This window comes from Camelus ferus, chromosome 3, assembly GCF_009834535.1.
Source record: "Camelus ferus isolate YT-003-E chromosome 3, BCGSAC_Cfer_1.0, whole genome shotgun sequence".
Taxonomy (NCBI): domain Eukaryota; kingdom Metazoa; phylum Chordata; class Mammalia; order Artiodactyla; family Camelidae; genus Camelus; species Camelus ferus.
The window spans coordinates 7,247,034-7,253,118 of NC_045698.1; positions in this window are offsets into that span (position 1 = coordinate 7,247,034).

Below are 6,085 nucleotides of genomic sequence, written 5' to 3' on the forward strand. Positions count from 1 at the left end.
GAGCCGGAGGGAGGGGCGGGGAGGGAGGCCAGGAGGGAGGGGAAGGAGGCCAGGAGGGAGGGGAGGAGGGAGGGAGGGAGGAGGAAGGTGGGGGAGGGAGGTCCGGAGGATGGAGACAGCCCGCCTGTGAAATGTACATGTGTGCCTGGCTCCTGAGATCTGTAACTTATTATTGTAAATCAAAATGAGGCTATTTAAAAAAAATAAGAAATGATTCCATAGTCATACTTCACCTCCCCCTCATCCCTTCTACATATTTTGGTCACCTAAGATTGTGATAACCAATTCAGTTGGCTACAGAGGAAGTTTAAGAAAGGCAACAGGAAGAAATGTTGATTAGGAAAAGAACTGACAGCAAGAAAAGGACCCGCAGTATCCTGATGCCACGATAATTTAAGCAAAAGTCTTATGACCGGAGAGACAGAACCTTATTAATTAAGACATTTCTAATTGGAAAATGGGTGACTTCAGACTGAAGGTGACCTTTTTCTAAAGAGATCTTTTCTGCAGAGAGATGGTAAATCCATAATATAAAAAAGACCAGGGTGGTAAGGTTTGTGAGACTAATCTGTTAAAGGGTGATTTTCAGGAAAAGGTAAAATCCTGATGCTCACACAGATGTAAAAATGACAGTTGTTAAGGATTTTGTAATACTCATTAATTAATGAGAAAGCCAGGCAGGTGTTAAAACTGGTTCAAAAGAAAGCTTTTCTAAAAAGCGCTTGCATGTATGGAGTAAAGGAGTGTTGAAATGAAAATGCAGATGGAGGCAAAATGGGCATTTTTCACAGAGTGGGGAAGGAGGGCAATTAAACCTCATCAGCCAGAACAGAATTTGCTTGTCTATCATCTATCTACGACTTACAGGTTGTAAAATAGCTCCAAAATATTGAAAGACAAGAATTAGATAGCCTTGTGGGTGGAGGGGTGACCTCTAAGTTTCCATTAAACACAAACTTGTTTCTATAAGACTGTTCCGCAGCATCTTCCAGCATCGTGGAAGTACCACTTACATGGAAAGACTAGATGTGACTGATTATACATCATTTTCTCTATTTGCTAAATTTAGCTCCCCAAGCATCATTACTAAGTTATTTATTAACACATTAATATGAGGGATTTCATATTCACAACTCTATGCCTTGCCAAAGTTTGCTAGCCCGGTGTTAAATTTATGTATGTACTTAAAATAAGTTTTTAAAAAGTTGCCTCGGGATCAGTCTCAACTGGCAGAGCTGTGCTGTGGATTCGCATTTTATGAGGCAGGCCTAGATGATGAAATGCACCCTGCCACAGCAATCAAAAACAATTTATACCTGTTTTCCTAAAACTATCTCGCACATCCCTCCTGCAGTCCACAGTCTACACTTCGTCTTAACTTGCACCTTCCCCAGGAGCCTGGCTGGAATCTTCCTTGCCCTGCCCCTTCCTCCCTGCAGGTTTTCACACTTCGGGGAAGAGGGCTGCCCTCTCTCTTTCCATTTATGCAAATCCTTTCCAGCTTTTAGAATTCCTCTCCATGAAGATTGCTTAAGTGCCACAACTCTTGATTTTCCCTAATCTGTGCTCCTAAAAAAAGATTCCTTTGGCATTTTGTACTACAAACAGGGTCACTGGATCATGTATCATCTTCTAGTTGATGAAAACGCTGCTTTCACAAGTGTAGGAACCTGAAATTTCTCAAGGCAGAGGCTGTGACTGTTTTGCCCTTAAAACACCTGAGCCAATGCGTGGATACCTCCTATTCCTAACTCCTTACCCTAAATGGAAGATGTATCTCTTCTCTTGAGACTCAGGTTTCCTTAACTGTAAAATGAGGGATTACACTAGATTTGGCTCTGAAACTTTAGTGTGCATCAGAATCCCCTGAAGAGTCTGTTAAACCACAGAGTGCTGGGCCCCAAACACAGAGCCTCTGATTCAGGAGGTCCATGGGGGACCTTAGGAATTTATGTGTCTGACAAGATCCTGGGTGATGACGCTGATGCTCTTGGTCCAAGGACCACATTTTGGGAATCACCAGACCAGAATCACAGTGACGAGCAAACCCTCTTTGCTGACCATCAAAACCACTTAAGGAACTTGTAAAATTCAGATGTCCTGACCTCAGACCTACTGAACCAGAATCTTTAGGGGTGGCACTGAGGAATTCATATTTCAAGAAATCTCCTTAGATGACTCTTATGATGGAACAATTTTAGGACCCAGTTGAATTAGATAATTTACACAGGCCATGTCAGTGTCAATCTTCCATAAATTTATGTTACAGATTCAGCAAGAAAAGCCTGGCTGGAGGAGGGCAGGTGCAACTCTCAGGATAAAATATCCCTAATAGCTCAATCAAACTGGAAACATACAATAAAAGGGAATCCTAGGAAGTATAGCTCAGCCTAGCCCACTGGGCACATCAACAAACCACCCCACCGTACCTGGATACCCTCCAGCCCTCCCCACTGCAAAGGTGCAAAGGTTATCCTGCTAGAGATACGTTGGTTCCACATTAAAAAGAGTCCTTCATGTGCCAGTCTGAAACATCTGCAGTTGAATTATTTTACTGCCTTGGGATTTCTCCAAAATAATGGGTAGATATTTTTAAAAATATCTGAATAAGTAAAAGAAGTCACTGAAAGTGTTATCTCCCAGAACAAAGTTGATGACCAGCTCTAAACATAAATTCTTGATTCAATCTTAAAAGGCACAAAATGCTTACAACGCACAAAATGGCAGTTTTCATCTTCACCAATTTTAGTTCCAAACTCCTCTGGAAAATTCATCACACAAGTTAATACTTAACCCTGGCTCTAAAAAAAATTTTTTTTAAGTTCCATTTTTGTAGAAACTCAGCGTAAATGAATACTAGGGTTTCACAGAGTTCCTTAATAAATTAAAGAGCTGTGACTCAGCAGGATGACAGCTGGTTATCCCTCCAAGATTGTTTTATTTTTTATTATGAAATAAGGAACTCAATTCCAGGGACTGAGTGAACCCAAGCTGAATTAACAAAAGGGGCAAAGGCAAAGTTAAACAAGACTGCTGACTCAGCTCAAGCCCTGTGATTAACCCTGACCTTGAAGGCAAGGTCAGGAAAAGTATCCCATGGAACTGTTCCTCTAAAGAAATTTTGGAGCAAAATCAGAAAAAGTGCTGGTGTGTTTGAGAACATCTCCCAGCGATACCTGAGGGAGAACAGATTGCAGGTCATCTGTCAGGCTTACTTGCTCACCACCTACCCCGTGAACGCGCTGCAGGCAGTCATCTGGGAAAGCACTGAGCTCTGGGTGCAGAGCAGGCGTTGCTGCTGGAGGCAGGTCAGGGGGCTGGGTAGAAAAGACAGCTGGTTTCCAGAAGATTCTTCAGCCAGGGAGCCATCTTGTACCCCTCCAAGACAGAATGCCTAAATTAGCTTTCTTTTTTCACTCTTTACTATGAAAACTTACAAATATGTGGACAAATAGAAAGAAAAGCACAGTAGATTCCCACATATGCCAAACCTAGATAGAATTATTGTTACTATTTTGCTAAATTTGCTTCATTCATTTCTGTTTTTTTTTAATTGAAGTACAGTCAGTTACAATGTGTCAATTTCTGATGTACAGCATAACTTCCCAGCCATGCATATACATACATATATTCATTTTCATATTTTTTATTAAAGGTTATTACAAGATATTGAATATAGTTCCCTGTGCTATACAGAAGGAACTTTTAAAATTTATTTTTATATATAGTGGCTAACATTTGTAAATCTCGAACTCCCAAATTTATCCCTTCCTACCCACTTTCCCTGGTAACCATAAGATTGTTTACTATGTCTGTGAGTCTGTTTCTGTTTTGTAGATGAATTCATAGTGTCCTTTTTTTTTTTAGATTCCACATATGAGTGATATCATATGATGTTTTTCTTTCTCTTTCTGGCTTACTTCACTTAGAATGACGAACTCTAGGTCCAACTATGTGCTGCAAATGGCATTATTTTATTCTTTTGTATGGCTGCGTAGTATTCCATTGTATAAATATACCACAACTTCTTTATCCAGTCATCTGTCAGTGGACATTTATGTTGCTTCCATGTCTTGGCTATTGTATGTAGTGCTGCTATGAACATTGGAGTGCATTCATTTCTGTTTTTGCTGAAGTGTATGAATTATAGACTACATGACATTTCACCCTTAAATAATTGTGTGGTCGTCAGCCTCCAAGATGACCCCTAATATGCCCTGCCTCTGGGCTTTCACAGCTATGAGAGTCCCCTCCCACATTGTACAGGGTTGGTCTGTGTGATCAGTCTAATATAGAAATAGTGATGGTCTGTCTTGTCTGGAATTAAGTTACAAAAGACATCGTGGCTGCTTCCATCTTGTGTTCTCTCTCTCCCTCTCCCTCTCCCTCTCATCACTCACTCTGGGGGAAGTCAGGTGCCAGGTCACGGAGAGGCCCGTGTGGCAAAGAAAGCCTCGTGGACCCAGGCCCTCCAGCCCTAGTCAAATGTCAGATGATCGCAACCTCCCAGGAATATTTCAACGGCAGCCTCCTGAGAGACCCCACGTCAGAACCGCAGGCTAAGCCACTCCCAGATTCCCAATCCTCAGAAACTGTGCAAAATACTAATTTCTATTGTTAAGTGGCCAAGTCTGGGGCTAAGCGGAGAGTACAGTCATTACAGTAGTCCGCAATTTGACACCTGCAGGCGAGGGGCTGTGACAGAAACCGAAAATGTGGAAATGGCTTTGGCCCTGGGCGGTGGGCTTTGTGGAGTGTATTGGTCAAAGCCGAAAGTACCTTAAGGAGGCTGTTAATAAAAGAGGCAAGGTTTTTGAAGAGTCAGGTAAAAGCTTGCAGGAAAGTGAGGGCAGTGCTGTTGGAAACTGGAGGAAGGGGGTTCTGGTAATCCATTGCCGGAAGTGGGTGGAAGAAGATGCCCCAGTAAATGCGGGATCTAATCAAGGAGATGCAGAGCCAGGGGGTCACCAGGGCAGCCTGGTTTCTTCCAGCTGTTAAGATGTCAGAGCAGAGTGAGGAATGAACGGAAGGGTGGTTAAGCACAAAGGAGCTAGGACCCGACAGCCAGATGACAAATCGTGCTGGTATTAGGGAATGGCTTCCAAGCAAAAATCCAAATTCAGGGCCCTGCCAGGAAAACTGTGATCCACAGATAAACCCTAGAGTGTGCCTATAAATCAGTTTTAAAAAATTTCAGAAAGCTATAAAGCCATACCCCAGAGTACTATTGTCAGACATAAGGCCCTCTAAAGAGATTTAATGTGTGCCTCACTGCCGTGGTCTGAATGTTTGTGTGTCCCCCAGATTCACATGTCGAAATCCTAACCCCCAACATGGTAGTATTAAGTGGTGGGGTGCTTGGGAAATGCCTAGATCATAAGGGTAGAGCCCCCCTGAATGGGATTAGTGCTCTTGTAAAAGACCCCGAAGAGCTGTCTAGCCCTTCCCACCACGTAAGGACACAGGAGAAGTCAGCGACCTGGAGGAGGACCCTCACCAGAACCCAGCCACTCTGGCAAGACTTCCAGCTTCCAGAACTGTGAGAAATAAATTTCTGTTGTTTTTAAACTACTCAGTCTGCGATGTTTTATTGTAGCAGCCCGGATGGACTGAGACGCTCTCAGATTGAAGGTTAGTGCTCCCAGGAAGCTTGGCCCATCGCCCCTCTGCTGTCTGCGGAAGGGCTGATCTCAGAGAGATTTGTGGGTGTCGCCCTTGTTTAATGGGGTAGATCCCAGAGAGATTTGCAGAAAATCCATACAAGTTTAATCAGAATGATACGTACAGAATCAGCACTTACTTGGGCTGAAAGAGACAGAGACAGTACAAAATTAAAGGAGGGCTTTGGACCCTCAGAATTCTCCGAGCAGGAAGCAGGCTGAGAATATTACTCAGCTGCTAACACATGATACCTTTCATGAAAAAGGAAGGATGACTCAGAGGGAAGAAGCAGGAGCCCAGAGGGCAGCTGGGAGCCTTGGAGCAGGGCTCCCAAGCCTCGAGCCCTAATTAAGGAACTTAATGGCATTTGCTTGGGTCGATACGGACCAGCGACTTCCTCCTGCTCTCACATTCTCCCTTTTTG